Here is a 16090-nt window from a genome sequence, read left to right as displayed (position 1 = left end):
TCTATGACAATTGCTGTAGCAAATGCAGTGGGATTAATGTAAAATATTGGGCTTGAAAGGTTTCTTGTAAGAGGGGCAGGATAGGCATGGTCGATACCAAAATGCCGTAGCTCAGGTGTCTGATGATTTTGGAATGTGCTGGTTGTCACAGACCTCACTGCTGTTTGTAAATCTAGTATAACCCTGTAGTTTACTGCAGTGGTGGATCTCCTGAGCTGGTGGCTGCATCCCCTGTTAGCACTGTGCAAGTACAACATGTGTGGCAGATCAGTCTGTCGGCAGTACCTCTTTACTTTCTTCATCCCAGTGTCCAAGAAAACTGATTTTTGAATACTCTTCAAATGCAGAAGAGTTTATTTTTGTTTATTTTGCTTTGGTGTTGAAGGGAAATTGAATCAGTAGTTAAGAGCCAGTTTCTGCTTCCCTTAAAGTGAATTTGTTCTTGATCGTGAGGGAGGTCTCACAAGGTTCCAGAGCTAGGATTTACCCTTTGCTATACTGCACATATGATGAAGGAAGCAGGAGATACACCCTCAGGACAGCAGATAGTAGAGTGTTGTCACTCTAGATATGCTGGACAGATCACACTTACAGATCTGATTTTATCCTATATTTTATTTCATGGTTTAGGATCACCACCTTATAGGCTCAATACAGAAGAGAGTCTATTTCCATACCCTAACATGCCATGAAGCCTGCACCCACACCAACTTGGCTGAAGGGGTCTGTGCTGTGGTGACAACAGCTCTGTTGCCTGAGTCAAGAGAGTCCTGGAATGGCCTCTTCCTCACATCCTCTCTGCACATTGGCTTGAAGGGAATACGTTTGGACAACACCCGTACGCCATCCCATGCTGTGCTGTGCTACAGAGAGTTTCACAATTGCCTTACTGTGCAGAAGGGAATAGGGAACTTGGCCACAACCACTTCCTAAGCTCCCTACACTATGTTGTGGTTTTCAAGAGCTTTTGTGTTTTGGGCCAAGCGGAAGTGCCAGCTCACCCTTCTACCCTAAAATGCGTGCTTCAGGCAAGAGGAGTGTTCCCCTGTGTCTTGCTTCCTGCTGCCACCACCACAAGTATGGGTAGCGCGAGGCTATATGATGTCACAAGAGGAGGGTTGGTTGGTAGTAGCAGGGAAAGGTGGGGCAGCTTAAGCATGGAAGAGCAAGAAGTCCTGGAGCCCTATGACTTTTTCTAGTGGGCTTTCTCCTGCCAGGGAACAATGAGTCAAATCAAAACGCAGAAGTAAGAAGGCTGATCAGAGCAGTGGGGGCTGGAGCAGAGGGATTAAGTTGGGGCTGATGGCAAGTTCACTGCTCAGGAGTCACCTCAGAGAGGATCTGCTCCTGAAAACAGTGCTTGATTCTTAACATCCTACATTCCTCTTTCCCTCCCAGAGTATGCTGTGGGCAAGGGGAGTAGTGACATCTACCCCCATCAGGACCTTTTCAGGATCTTTGTTGCCTGGCTGTCATACTAGCTATGGTCTGTCAACAGATGCCAGCAGACATTACTTCCAGACGTTGATTGCCATGTTCATCACAATTTCTCTTCTCTTCCCATTCCCCAACATACTCCATGTGGAGGAACGGCACTCCTGGGTCTTCCTATGCCATGTCCTGTAGGCTCACTCATATCTACGTAGGTGGTCTCCTCCAGATACCAAGCTGAGGAGGGGAGTCACACCTGGACTCAACTCTGATCATTTCTTTATGCTTTATCCTGGGTAGAGGTTGGTGCTCAGCACTTCTTTGTTTCCTGCAGCTGTTGTTCCTCAGCACTCTGCAAGCAGCTCTGTCCCACCTCACAGGGCCTGTGTTTAACTCAGTTTAATAACTGGAGTATATATGTAGCCAGTTAGGGCACTAAGTGAATATCCCAGACCTGAATTTCAGAGATACTAAGTACTTGCAGATTTGATTGACTTTATTTGGAGCTGCTACGGTTCAGGAGTTTGGCCACCTCTTCCAATGAATAAACCAACACTCCAGCCAAACCTGAGCTTAGTGAAACCAATTGAAGGGGGTTAGGCAAGTGAAGGGAATTAGGTGTATTGACACCAGATGAGAATCTGGCCCTAAGTTATCTGTAAGGCAAAGAATGGAAAACATGGAAACCTTTCACAGATATTCCATTTAATGTTTTGTAAACTTTCCTGTTATGTTGCTAGGGGAATTTTAATACATCAGCGCAATTAAAATAGATCTCAGTGAGATGTTTGAAATTGAAGCCAATTCTCCCCCTGCCCTGAACTTCCTCATTGTTCCTGTTACCATTTCAGCTCTCTCCCATCTGGAAAAGACCCTCTTGCTGACCCACTTCCTGCCCCTGTAGCAATACTAGGAACTGCACAAGGAAACCTTGTTTTACTACACTTCAGACGCTGACATTGCATTTTGCAGCTAGCCAGGCTTCATCTGGAGAGTATAGTTCTTGCATTTCCTGATGTGAGTCAGTTATGAGGAAAGTGTTTAACCTTTTTGTCAAAGGTTAAACATATAAAAGGGGAATGTGAAACTCTTGTATTCCTGTCGTTGCCACATTAAAGAGAGCAGCTTTCAAGGCTGAGCTACATCTAACTTTTCTGGGGGGTATTTCTTTCCGTATCCAAAAAGCTGCAGTTTACTGCACTTGTTGAGGAAAGTATATGTTTGAACAGGACTATATGACAAGGGTCATCCACTGTCTGTTTCCATTAGGTTTTTTCTTCTTAATTGTCCTTTCTGCCCCTCTCAGTGGATTTGAAGAGGCTTGGACAGGCATTTGTATTAAGTGGGCAATTAGAATTTTTCAAAATGGTCTGTTTCTATAAAATATAAAGAACTTCAGAGGAAAATAAGTAGCAAGCATTCTTTTGCTTTCAAGCAAATTTGTCCCTACTGACACCGTATTATTTTAATCCATCTTTCTTCACTGCTTGGCTGAGTATACTGTTTTCTTACCTGTAATTACCAAGACTGATGACTTAGGTATGCTATTTAGGATCACATGCCTCTTCCCACTGACTAAATACTTAATGGCATACTCTTGGCATGATCCAGAGGACTCTGTCAGAGAGCTCATTTCAGTTTTACTGTGTGTGTTGGCTCCTTCTGTCCTTTGTGAACCAAGGACACATAGGAACACACCTATTTTTGTTTAGAGACAGTTCTACAGGTGACGTGCTGATTGTTCTGCACCAATTGCTCCACTGATAATTTGTTGATGTTTATGGCTGGGTCTGAAATAACCTGATTTGTTATCAATCAGCAATGTATATCCAATGAGCCTGTGACAGAGTCAGGTACAAGAGTCTACAGTAACCACTAACTGCAGGTTTGCCCTTGAATCTCTGTTGCGAAAGGCCTCTGTTCTAGTGGATAATTAGATTCTTCTTCCCTGGTCTGCATTCTTCTGCAGCTTTCTAGGATTGTGTCATAAGTAGGAAGCTCCACGCAGCAGTTTCACTGGGCTGGAAATAGATAGCCTTGAAAGAGAAAAGAGGATAAACAAAAGATAAAGAATAAAAAAAAAAATAATTAGAAACGTCATTCCCAAGGGAGTGTTTCTGAAAATCTGTTAATTTTTCATTGGTGTGTTTGTAACTACTTCCAAAAAAATGTCACAAACTCTTAGCACAGCAGCTTGAACCTCCTCTGATGAATTGAAGGAAATTTGTTCTAAAGAAAATACATTGCATGAAGTTAACCCAAAATACTGGATCAGCCAAAACCAACACCACAGAACAGGAATTCCTTCAATTTAACAATACCATAATCTCGTTGCAGGCTGAGCAGTAACATTAGAAACTGCACATATAACACCTTCCCTTACAGTTGAAAGTTTGCAGTGATGACTTTAAAAAAAAATCCTTAACTCAATCTTAATATTCAACCTGGACACTTGATGAAGAGGATTTATGAGTTAACAAAGTCTAATCAATGTAGTGTTAAGGTTCCTAAGTTTTATTCCAGGCATATAAGTGATGTGTTATTCAAAACACACTGCAGAATAGTTCAAAGCTGACACTGTGAGTGCTTCATTGCATGAACCATGAAGGGATGCTGACTTTTCATCGCTGTTTTGTGCTTCAGTCACCTGTAGTTTTGTCTCCTTTTGCAAGGCAAACTTGATCTGACTGTGCTTTCCTTAATGACATTGCTTTCATTGAAAGGACAAAAGTAACCACTGTGAATCTTGCTGTCAAAAAACTAGGCAGCACCTTCCCTAGTTCAGAAACTAATGCCTTGCAAAGCTAGGGTAAAAGACCTCTGCGTGAGGACCTCCCAGGCTCAGGAATCGGTGGTGATACAATGTTATTGCAGACATAGCATAGACTAGCTTCATGGTCATCACCACAGCTCCTGACTGCAGTAGCAGCTTTGACCTCCTCCATGTTTCTCTATAGAGGGACTTTGAGAAATGGACCAGGCTGCAGATCAGTAGGATAAACAGAGACCTGTTTCCTTGGGCACACGACAGCTCTTGCTGTTTGCCCACTGCAGAAAGAATTGCTGCGTTCATGCATGCAATTCCTGCACATTGCTTCTCTGGACCTTCTGCACCTCCCTGGCCCTGGGGCTTCAATATACCAGTAATCCAGGCATAAATTGGACTGGGATTTGTTCCATCTAACTGAATGACTGAGTTAGGAGTGCAGTAACACCAGGCACTGTACATTAATGGTTCAAGATGTCGTGAAAACCTTGTACAACATAGATTCTGTAATGTTAGCAGATCTTTTGGGCAAGGGACCAGTGAGGAGCCAGGAACAGGCTGTTTTGTCTGAGTAGGAATATTTTCTCCCTCCCTGCTCAGATCTTCCCACTGCCCAACCAGTTCCTCAGATACTGGACAAAAAAAGACAAAGAAAACTAATAAGGCGTTCCAAAGGTATTTTTCTTTTGTAAATCTCAGATTTGTAGAAACCTGGTTTGGGCATTTTGAAGATAGAAAGTTGCTAGAATAGCAATAAGTTGGGGTTTATATTAGAGAAGGGAGAGAAAGGATGGCAAAACCCAAGCCATTATTTCCTCTAGGACAGGAGACTTCACAGGGGGACAGATGTCTGTGTGAAACGAAGTGATTACTTCTGCTGCTGTCACTCTGAACAGTGCAGGCTGTAGCACTTCACCTTTATTCAGCTTAAATAATAATTTAGCCTTTCCACATCTTCCTGTGCTTAGTTACAGACTACTAACCTGTGCGTATTAGTCAGTGATATGGACCTTTTTTCCCTAGAGATATAGGACAGTTTCCAGGCCATTTCAGAAAGAAAAATGAATTTGAGTTAGATTTGAAATGAGAGAACCTGGGCTTGTTTCCCAGCTCTGCCATGTACATCTTGCAGTCTTGGGCAAATCTTAGCTCTGTCTGTTCTGAGCTATTTGGGGCAGGCACTTTCTCATTTGCTATGCATATATGCAGTGTTTAGCACAAAGGGGACTCCAATCACTCATGAGTAACCAGTGAACAGATGGTAGTAAGTTGTCAGTGTGACTAGGTATTCCCATTCTGATAGCTTTTGTGGCAAATTTCATCTTTTAAAAAACCCTGCCAACAGGCCCAAACTGTAGGTGAGTAAAAAAAATTAAGCGAAGGGCTCCGTTTTCAAAATACCTCTTTCCTAGCTCTAAAGTAACAGGAAAGGACTTCCTACTGTAGGAACTAAGACACATTTAACATGCTGACAAATTCCTGCTGAAGCCAAATGTCAGTGCTATGCTTAGTTAAATCCATGGTAAACTTGTATTTTTGACTTCCAGAGATGGAGTACAGAACTCTTTTGGGCCAGATATTTCCTTAATCTCTTGCTTGCATTCACTCAGATGAGCTTTTTACAATTAGGAGTTTCCCCGATTGGCAATACTTCTGCGTTGTCACAGGCAGGGATGACATAATGAACTACTCTTACGCATATTCTTGAGCTCTTCTGGGTAAAAATAGTGACCCTCAGCTTTAATCTTCAGAACTTCGCGTCTCGGTGCAGCTATTCTGATGACAAGAGTAGCAGATCGGGCTAAGGCAGGAAACAGATGTATCCTCTTATTCTTAGCATAATTTTGGGGGGGTTATTTTTTGGTTATCTGAAGCCCTAATCTCACTTTTGATCGAGTGCAGAGGAAAAGAGTAATTAGTGAAGTATTAGTGTTATTATTATTTCCTGACATTAACTCTCCTGCTACTTGTCCATCCTTTTCTCAGGCCCAGCAAAATGGTGTGTGGGTTTAACAGCTGAAGAGCATTTTTTATGGCTGGTCTCTCTCTGCACTCTGAAGTCATACTGCATTCACTCTACTGAGTTAGTAAAAAAAGGAACAACTCCTGAATGTGGCCACAGTTACGTGGGTGGTAAGTGCCTTACAACTAGCTTATGCAGGAAGGGGAACGTGTTTTATTAGTGTAGTTTTCATGACTGAAGAACTGTTTTCCAAATGCACTGTTTCATCTGCAAAGCAGATAGAAATACAGTTTATAACAACTATATTATTGTATGGCAACATACAATAAGTTGTATCTATTAGTATGACTATTTGATTCTAAAATTAATTATTCCTTTCTTTAACACTGCTCTGAATAATATAAAATTGCTATTTGGCTTAAACCATCATACTGAGGCAGCTGAGGCACAAAAAGAGATAAGCTGATTTACCAAATATCACAGCCAGGAACTGGCCCCTCATCTTCTGAAGGTGAGACCTACAAGTAAGCACAGGAGTTTCCTTCTACCTATTGCCTTCCACAAGCGTGAGTTCTTCAGCATTTCTGACGCGTCTTTACTTGCACTACTGCAAGAAGCATAGTCCTTGTGTCATTTGTTGTGCAGCAGGCTGTACAAGCACATCCTTCCCTCCTAACATCTGGTCTGGATAGATAGCCCAGGGACCATGAAGAGATGCAGAGTGGGTTTGCTTTTTTCCTTTCCCTCTTTTTTTTCCCCCCAGCTATTACATAATAGTTTATTTTTGGCTGCTGTAGTTATCTATGGTGAAATGTTTTAGTTCCCTAAGCAGTGATGATAATACTTTGGACCACACTACAAACATTTATGTAATTTTTTTATACAAACCTGCTGTATGTGTACCTTTCTTGTTACTGTCGTCATTGTTCTCAGTATATCATAACTCTATAGCATAAGTTATGAAAAGATAGCCCTCCTGTATATTTCATTCTCTTAAGAGCCATAAATCTCAAGATATATTTTGAAGGCAGGATTTTCCAAGAAAGACAGGCTCTTATTTAAATTATCTGCATATTCAAGCAGAGATAGTAATTCAAGAGGTAATCTAGTCAATTTCCGTTAAACTCTTCTGATCTTTCTTCATCATGTTTAAATTTGCTTTCATTGTGATCAACTGCTTTTAATATACTTTGACACTTAATTTTAAATTTACAATTATAGGTTAGAATCATGGCCACTGAGGCAAATTCAGTTCAGAGGCAAGTCAGTGAAAATCTGTCTAACAGAGTGATTATAGGTGCTTGCAACATTTCTGAATTTTTACCTCCCAACACCAGGGCCAGACATACGTTACTGCTCAACTGACAGGCTGGGGGGCTGTAGCTTACACGTGGCAAAGTGGGAAGTGCACACTTGTACAACTCTCTGTGTACAGTGGAGCAACAGCCTGCCCTGGGAGATGCTGTGACTGCCAGGGTACTTCTTTCATAGGGCAAGTGGGCATTCCTCTCTGTCAGGCATCTGGCTGAGCAGTGGTGAAACATGGAAGCTGAGGAGCAGCTGGAAATTAGCTACACACTACTGGATCACTATCATTTCTTAAACTGTTGAACAGGAAGGGAAACCACCCTCTTCCACACTTGCATGCATTTTGTTATGTTCATTGCTCAGGGACGTATTGCAGCTCATAGTTAATCTTTTCAGTCTCTTCTGTCCCCATGGAAACTTTGGATAGCAGAAAATAACAGCACAATATGAATCAAGTTGCTATATTTGCTAGCACTGCCCAGCAGGTTAGTTCTTTACAGCCTCCCCATTTTTCTTCCTCTTTTCCCTCCTTTTAGCAGGAATATTGAATATGATAAACAATGCTGATTTCACACTGAAGCTTTTAAAGGAAGCTTCTATGCTTGGTGTGTTTAAAAACAAATCTAAAATAGTTCTTAACAGAAACTGTTCAACTAATTCAAGTATTGTAGTTTAGATTACTAAACTCCATGCATCTAAACTGATTCAGGGGACCAGCCCATTGCTATAGTGTTTTGGGGATCAGAGTGTGCTGTTATGTTTTCTATAAGCTTGTAAAATTCACAGCATGCACAGTGTTTTGGGGGTGTGATAACAGGGTGGGTGATGCAAATTGGAAAGGCCTCATGTTACAACATCTTTGGTGATTAAAAGTAAAATTCTTGAAATGGGTGGAGAAAGAATTATTACAGTTCCCTGCCACCCTGAAATGATAAATGCTTGGAAAACTTCCAAATATTATTGAAGTGCCTAAAAAATAAGTATTTATTCTGCACACAAAACTTTTAGATTTTTCAGTAGCTGAATTTGATTATTCTTGTGTTGGCTTCTATTATTTGCCTGGGTATTTGTAGACAGATGGCCTCTTGTAGTGTTAATAAAAACAACCTATGCAGAGTGATTGGGCTGTGTAGTAATTGGGGAAATACTGAAGGATTAGGAAAAAAGCCTGCCAAAACCTAGTTTCTGTTTATACATATTTAATTCCTTCTTATAGTAAATTAAGCTTTTCATCTTCAGGCATCTTCAGTTACTCTGATCAAGTAAGGCTAGAGTTTGGGATACTGAGAAACTGACGCCTGCAGGACAAACTCATCTTCCTGTGATGTTTCACTGGTGTAACAAAGAAAAATGCATTTCCGAGTTGATTTTTAAACCCCCTATACTTCTGAACCAGTGCCAGCAAATCTCTAAAATGCTATGAACTCCAGATTATGCAAGAAAAGTTGGGAAGGGACTGATCTGTGAATAGAGCTGACCAAAAGACAACTGAATTTCTGTCCCCTGACAATTTTTTCCCCACTGTGTATTGTTTCCCCAATCTACCTTTTATTTTGTACTGTAGCATCCATAGAACTTTTGTTTCTTTAAAATCTTCTTAATCACAACTATTACACTCTTACTTAGTAAGTTATTTAAATTAATAAGGGAAATTTAACAAAGATTTAAAACAGTTAAAACATTGTTTACAAAATAAGCATGAGCGTTTGGTGAACTTTACCAAGATGGAATGTTTTAAACTTGTTAAGAATTTATGATGTGAAAAATCCCTTGCTTTTTTGATAATGCCATCAGTTGCTTGCCCTCTTCCTTCCCTTCCCTTGGAAGAAAAATATGGCCAGCTTTCTCTGCTTTATGTTTTTAGGCCACTCTTGAATGAAGATGCAAAATTTAGCCTGTAAGTAATGAAGCATTTTGAAATATACTTGTAGATGAGTGAGTTGCAGCAGGGGGAATAGAGAAGCCTCCCCAAACTTACTGTGGCAAAGACTTTTATTTGTCTAGAACTGGGAGGGAACTGAAAGTCAGATTCTTCCTTCCTGACCACAGAGATTTGCAATTTGGCTGTTTACACCTGAGCTAATTCTCTATGCAGAGAAAGAGGCAATTTTAGGATGCTGCCTTCCCAGCTGCTTGCATCAGATGTTGCCCTGTGCCAACCAAGTAGCCTGTTACCTCCATGGACAGTTAAAGAAGCCTGCAGTGGCTTGTTCAGACATAGTTGCCTCCACTGCAGGTACCTCTGCTTGGTCATCTGAATCCCACCGTGGTTGTCTGCTGTTTGATGGTGTCTCTGAACACCACAGCTCACTGACTGCATTGTATTGATGCTTATGCTGAAGCAGACGTAGTTCCCCGGCCTGAGTGGTGTTTCCCCTCTTGGCTGTTGATGCTGAGATAGAATGCATCCTGTGATGAAAGGAAAGCCTGTACAATACAGTTCAAACTATCAAAACTGTTTGCTGAGCTGGCAGGAAATTTAATTTAGCACATGGGACTTAATGCTGCAAAGATTAAATATTCTTACTCAGATGAGAATGAAAGCCTTGTAATTGTCTTATCAACTGAAACTGTGTAGGGCTTCAAGTCACCAGGCCATAAAAGCACTGATATACTTGTGCACATTTACAAAGGTCTTCCTAGTCCTTCCTCTTGTTCCTCTGAAAATGGTTTAGCTGAGACAGAATGACTGGCTATACTACTGGCATAACCTCACCTAGTTTGCAGTTTACCATATCACAGATACCAATTTAGCTTAATTGGTATCAAGGGAATATGAGACAGGCTGAGAAGTTCCCTCTTTCTTGCTTTTTCTTTATTTTTCTGTATATTCTCCAGGCTTTTGTCAAATGATTCTGGTATTTATAAGTCTGAATTAACTTTTGAAGAATGAAACACCTGTACTTTCCTAATGAATTGTGTTCTATCACACAAAAAAAGCATTTATTTGGTCTAACCATGAAGATTTGCTACTGATTCCTGTATCTTTACATCCCAGAGCTGTGGGCCGCAGATTATTAGATGCTGGAGAAAACCTGATGGAGAGAACTGGGAAAGCATTACTACATGCTTATCATGCTGTTATTCTGTTGTCCTTTTATTTCCTAGGCTTCTGCTGTTGGCCACTGTCACTTACAGGATAGTGGGCTAACAGGAGATTTTTGTATCATCTGTCAGGTCTCACTTCCTGAATAACACAAACACCTGCCATGGCAGCAGAGCTGTCACTATTCGCCTGGCTGAGTTCCAGTGTGAACAGTCCTACCAAACTTCTCAAATCCCAAACAACACAGCACCGAGGTGGCAGAACACGGTGCCTGTGATAGCAAGGCTAGCTGGCTCGACGCCTAAATGCGGGGAGTCAGCTGGTAGACAGTTTACTCAAGCAAGGCCAACGCTAACAATGCTCATGAGACTGAAATTGCCCCTTGAGCAGAAACAGAGCTTCCACTTGCTGAGGTCCTGTCAGGGTCCTGTGACAAGTGTTGTGGGTGTATGTGCTCAGGTGCTCAAATTCCCCTCTTGCCGCTACCAAAGTGTGCTTATTTAGTAAGGTTCAGTATAACACTAATTGTATAAAAACTCATCGAGGAAGATAATATAGAATATTAACATAATATTAATCAGAGAATATGAATAATATTTTTAAGAGTATTAAGAATAGCCATGGAATTTTGAGTTCTAGTAAGAGCTCAAACCTTTTCCAGGGTGCTTTATGAAGTTAGCCTGGCATCATTTTCCTGGCAGGAAGTTAGAGCAGCTTTTGTAGGCAAAATATAGAAAGCTGAGTGCTCTGCATTATAGTTTAGAAGATCAATAGAACACTTTGTTTAGGGACCCTGATGTTAAAAGAAGAAACCTCTTGTTTATGTGCTGCCTTGGCATATTAGCCTTGGTTGTTACTAATAAAAGTTCTTTCAGAGCACTGTGAGTGATCAGTCTTCAACAACTTTCCATAACCATCAAAAGCATTAGATAGGAAAAAAATAGACAAAAATAGCCTTTTCAAGTATGCCTTTCTGCAGGCAATGTGTCCTTGGGTATGAATTTCAGAGTGGGTAGAGAGCACACTTCTGCATGCCATGGAAATATATACTAAGTGAAAATTTAAAAAAAAAAAAAGTTCCAGGGAATATTCTTAGCTTATCAGTTCTATGGGTGTATTAGCAACTTAGATGAGAATATTTTTCATGATGGAAAGTTAACTGTGCATGCTTCTGAACTGTTATTGCAAAATAAGAGGAAGGGGGAAGTTTAATAACTAACATTTTGGGTTGGGCTTTTTTCTGTGCTTTTACATATCTTTTAACAGCTGTGGGCAGGGGAGCATGGAGTGGACATGTTTCTGTTCTCAAATGGAAAAAAATAACATTCAGAAATTTTCATTGCACAACATTCAAAAAATAAGAGCATTTTTACCCAGACGAAGGAGGCCGTTTTATGAAAAAGCAGAAACCACCCAAACAGACCCAAATTTTCAAGAAATTTTTTTAGGGTTGTTTTAATAGTCTTCATTTTCGCACTCAACCTATTGGTGTAATTAGAAAGCCACACATGTACAACTTTTAGATAATGAGAAAAATCCATTAGTAAAACAATATTTTAGAGCAAGGCCAACATTTTACAAATGCGAATGTCTACAGTTATGTTAATAAATATTTAGGTTTAGCCTCCTATAGAGGATTATATTGCTTTTTCATAATTTCTGGAGAGGTGGAAATCCCATTGAAGATGACAATAGCTGCTAATTTGAGAGTCAAATTACTTTTCTAGAAACATAAATGGATTCTGAGGTACAGATTTTCTTTCTAGACTGTGCAAATAGGCCTTCTGAAAATCCTTCCTCAAGGACTCAGACCTTTAACGTTCAAGTTCAAAGCTCAAGAGTCCACACCGCTGCTGTCTCCCCATCAGAGCTGATGTGGACTGGTGGGAAACGTTTAGCAAAAATCTAGCCTAGGCAATGCCAGAGAGGCTGATTCCTGCAGTTTTGGGAAGTACTTCAAGACAGCAGCACAGTAGAGCCCAGATGCAGTCATATTGCCTTCAATGAACTGCTTAAATGCTGCAAGTTAAATAGCTGTGAGTGCTCTGCCAGATCAGAGGCTGACAGACAGAGCAAACAAACGCCTGCCAGCTGGAGGCTTTTTCATACACAGTGGGACCCTCTGCCCCAGCTTTGTTTCTTACTTTACCATCCTGTGTCATACCACCTCTTCAATTTCCAAAGCCCCCACAGAAAGTGTCAAGTCTCTTTAGTGACTGAATTAGCTATTTGTTTGCCTTGTAGGCAGACAAGAAGGACTGTCTAATGGGACAGTCCTAATGTTTCCACAGTCCTCCTGGGAAGCTCTCCATTCCATTATTTTGGTGCCGTATAAGGGTCTTAGTTTTTATAAAGGTTACTTTTGGACACTGTGTTTCTTGCTAGTTCTTGTTAATTTCAGCTGGCTGGGGCTCACATCAGCTCTCTGCCTTTCCCCACCTCCTGTGAAGAGGAAGCAAGATGATTCTTTATTTTTTTAACAACTGGTCTTCAGAGAAGAAATCCATGATTCAATCTGCGGTGCTCTGCAATGCGATTCCCTCCTGATGCCCTCTTCCCTCCTCTCTTTGCTGTAAATTGCAAGGACTTCACCATTTAGCTTCAAGCTTCCCTTGGCATCTACCTGTACCTGTAGCAGATAGGCAATATTTTCACATAGCTCCCTCCTGACCTAAGAGTCGTAAAAATTGTCCAAAGCAAGGAAGTCAGATGTGCAAGAGAGACCAAAAGCAGTGCCACAGTGTCAACACTAGCGAGTTATTTCCCTGTTGAAACTAACTACAATGGTGACACTGCCCAGCAGTGACCCAGAAGACCAGGCCACTGCCTTTCTGGCAAATAAGTAGTTTATTTTCCACCCTCTGTAACATAAAGGCCTTCTTTTCTTTAAGCTAATGAAACCACTCTCTGTTTACTGAGTTCAGTTGCATTTAAGCAACTTATGTGTATTATATCACAGTCAAGCTCCTTGGCATTTATATAATGGGAAAAAATTCAGAAGAGTAAACTCACATTTTATGACTCAGCAGACATAGTTTCTGGCTCTCACACGATCTCTTTCTGTAGCCTTGGGCAAGCTACTTAATCATTCACTGTGCCATCTGTAAAAAACTTCCCTTTTCTGTGTCTCCTATTTTATCTATCACCTCTTTATTACAAATGTCATCCTACGTATTTGTATAGCAGTTACCAGCAAAGGAACTTTGCTTCTGGTAATCCCTAGAGCATTGCTGGAATTAAGAATAAAGCAGTAATATCTGAGCTATCAAACCATACCATTTCCTTATTTCAACCTACAGTTCTTTAACATGTCCTCTGGACGTCTTCCAAGTATTGCCAAACTAGAAACTAAAGCACTAACAAGAATGTCTCTCCTGTCGTGCCGTTTGACTACAGGTTCCAGAAGCAGGGGACTTCCAATGCCGAAATGCTGAGCACAGACGCCGTGCCTGTGGGGCACGAGGCTGCAAAGGGAGGATTGGAGCCATGAGTTGCCTGGCAGTTACTGCAGAGTGAAATTCTGTTTACTCACTGTAACATTCTGTGTCTCATTTTCTTCCTACCAGAATATTGTGCATAGGTGGGAGAACCCAGAAAACATGCTTTCTTGCCTCCCCATGTGTGTCATGCTTAGAGTTATTAGGGGATTTTTTTTCTTATTGGATTTGCATCTGAGATTCTGCCTCCTGTAAGACATCTCCAGGTACAGATCAAGGAAGGGAAAGGTGAAATACTCCCTAAAGAGTTGTCTTTGGAGCCTGGGAGAGGTTACAACACAGGAGATACTTCTATACCTGTGTCATCAGTAAGCACGCTGCAATGTAACTAAAAAGTAGTTCTTCTGAAGTTCAGGCAAATCTGACAGGAGCCATATTAGTAAGTTTTGAGAGGAATGAATGCTGAAGAAGGCAATAAAAAAGAGCAAACAAATGCTAACGTTTCTTCTCAATCAGCTGCAGGTGGGCCCTGTTTTGCCACTGGTAGGCAACTGGGTGGAAATGGTCTCTTTTGGCAGTACCCGAGAGCTTTCTAAGTATTTGCATGGCAGTAGCTCCTTGTTTGCTGTACTCTCACAAGCCCACAAGAAACATTTCTGTATCAAGACTGAGGAGATTCTTCAGCGCTGCCATGTCTCCTGCAGTGTGAAGTAGCTCTCAGAACCTCCCTATATGTGGGATAATTCTGCTGATGAGCTAGCCCAGCATTCTGTAAAAGAGATGAGAGGATAGCACAGTCTTTCCAGAGTTCTGCTCTAGTTGGAAGGAGACTTCTATGGTCTCTTACAAAGTGCTGGATGTTTACATTTTGCTTTTCCTGACGGAAGAAATAGATCTGGCAAAGAGCCAGCAAGCTATTTCTGGAAAACTACTTTCCTAATAATTAAAAGCACCTGGGCAGACTTTCCTTGTCCAAACAGCACTGTCTAGCCAGGCCAAGCCTTTAGGGTCAGAGATTCAGACACTGAATGGCTTTAGCAGTGGCAGGAACATAGGAATTCAAGTTGGTCCTTCTTTACCTTATGCATCTTGAATGTCTGTTTGCAATCCAAGGTAGAGATGACAAGGGACTGAATGAAAGTCTGCAACCTCTAAAGTGTCAAAAGCTCCTCAAAAGCCAGACTTCCATTCAGACTTCCATACTGGCTCTGCCAGTTGTTCAGAGATGAACTTAAAAATCATGAAATCACATGTTCTTGCTCCCCGCCCCCATCCCTCCCCAACACTGCCTTCTGGGTTACGAACCGTTAGGGAGGTGGAGCTTATTCCTGTGATCACAAGGGATCCAGTCATATTTCATTTTAAAGAAAAGCTGGAAGTCTTTCCTGCTTCTGATACAAATGCAGAAATGCAGGTCCTTCTGCAAGGGAAAAACAGCTGTCATGAGGTTAGCCGTCAAACTGTTAAAGACGGTGGTGCTATAGTTAAAGTGAAATCAAATCAAAGAAACGGAGATGACTATAATTATTTATAGTTGGATGGAAGCAACATCAGTCTTTGCATTGCGTTTAGGTAGCTTCTACTTCCTTACTAGCTTTACTTGGCAATAGGTATCTCTTAGAAAATATACTTGTGTCTACCTGATACTGTCTGGGGAGGGAATGGGGACTGGCAGAGTATCCTGAGAGGAGGGTTATCTGTTGGTTAACAGCTGCCTTCCAGCTTATTCTACCAGAGCCTAGACAGGGCAGTAAAGCTTGCATGGCTAAAGCATGTTCATAGCTAGTGGGATACCAGGATGAGAAATGGCCCGTATTTGTGGATAAACAAGTTACAGAAGTAATGGCCCATGCACAGCAGTCTTCTGTGTCCAGAAAACGAGGGCTGAGGAACAAGGGGAAGGAAATTGGGCAACCTACTTGGCAACTACCCTCTAGAAAGGAATAGCACCACCGCTAAGTGGGAAATGTATTTATTCTGTTTTTCTACTGCAGCTATTGCTTTTCTTTTGCCTATGCATGCCTTAACCTCTACCACAGCCCATGCTTGTATGCAGTGTCTCGAACTCCAGTAAGACACACCAGAAAGGTCAGTTCCTACCAGAAAGGGATAGATTACTGCACTAAACTAAGTAGATT

General features: G+C 41.3%; 1 protein-coding gene across 2 annotated transcripts in view; it reads right to left on the bottom strand.

Moving 5' to 3' along the window:
• The window catches only part of PTPN5 (protein tyrosine phosphatase non-receptor type 5), a gene marked incomplete at its 5' end in the record, with an annotated part of 113507 nt that extends 97417 nt beyond the window's left edge, over window positions 1-16090 (bottom strand). For both annotated transcript variants that reach the window (XM_080405795.1, XM_080405785.1), the window contains one exon: window positions 1-16090. This exon is cut by the window's left edge and continues 22159 nt beyond it.

This window comes from Falco punctatus (assembly GCF_963210335.1).
Source record: "Falco punctatus genome assembly, chromosome: 10".
NCBI classification, from domain to species: Eukaryota; Metazoa; Chordata; class Aves; order Falconiformes; family Falconidae; genus Falco; species Falco punctatus.
Note: the sequence above shows the minus strand (reverse complement) of the source record. Positions and strands in the feature narration are given on the sequence as shown.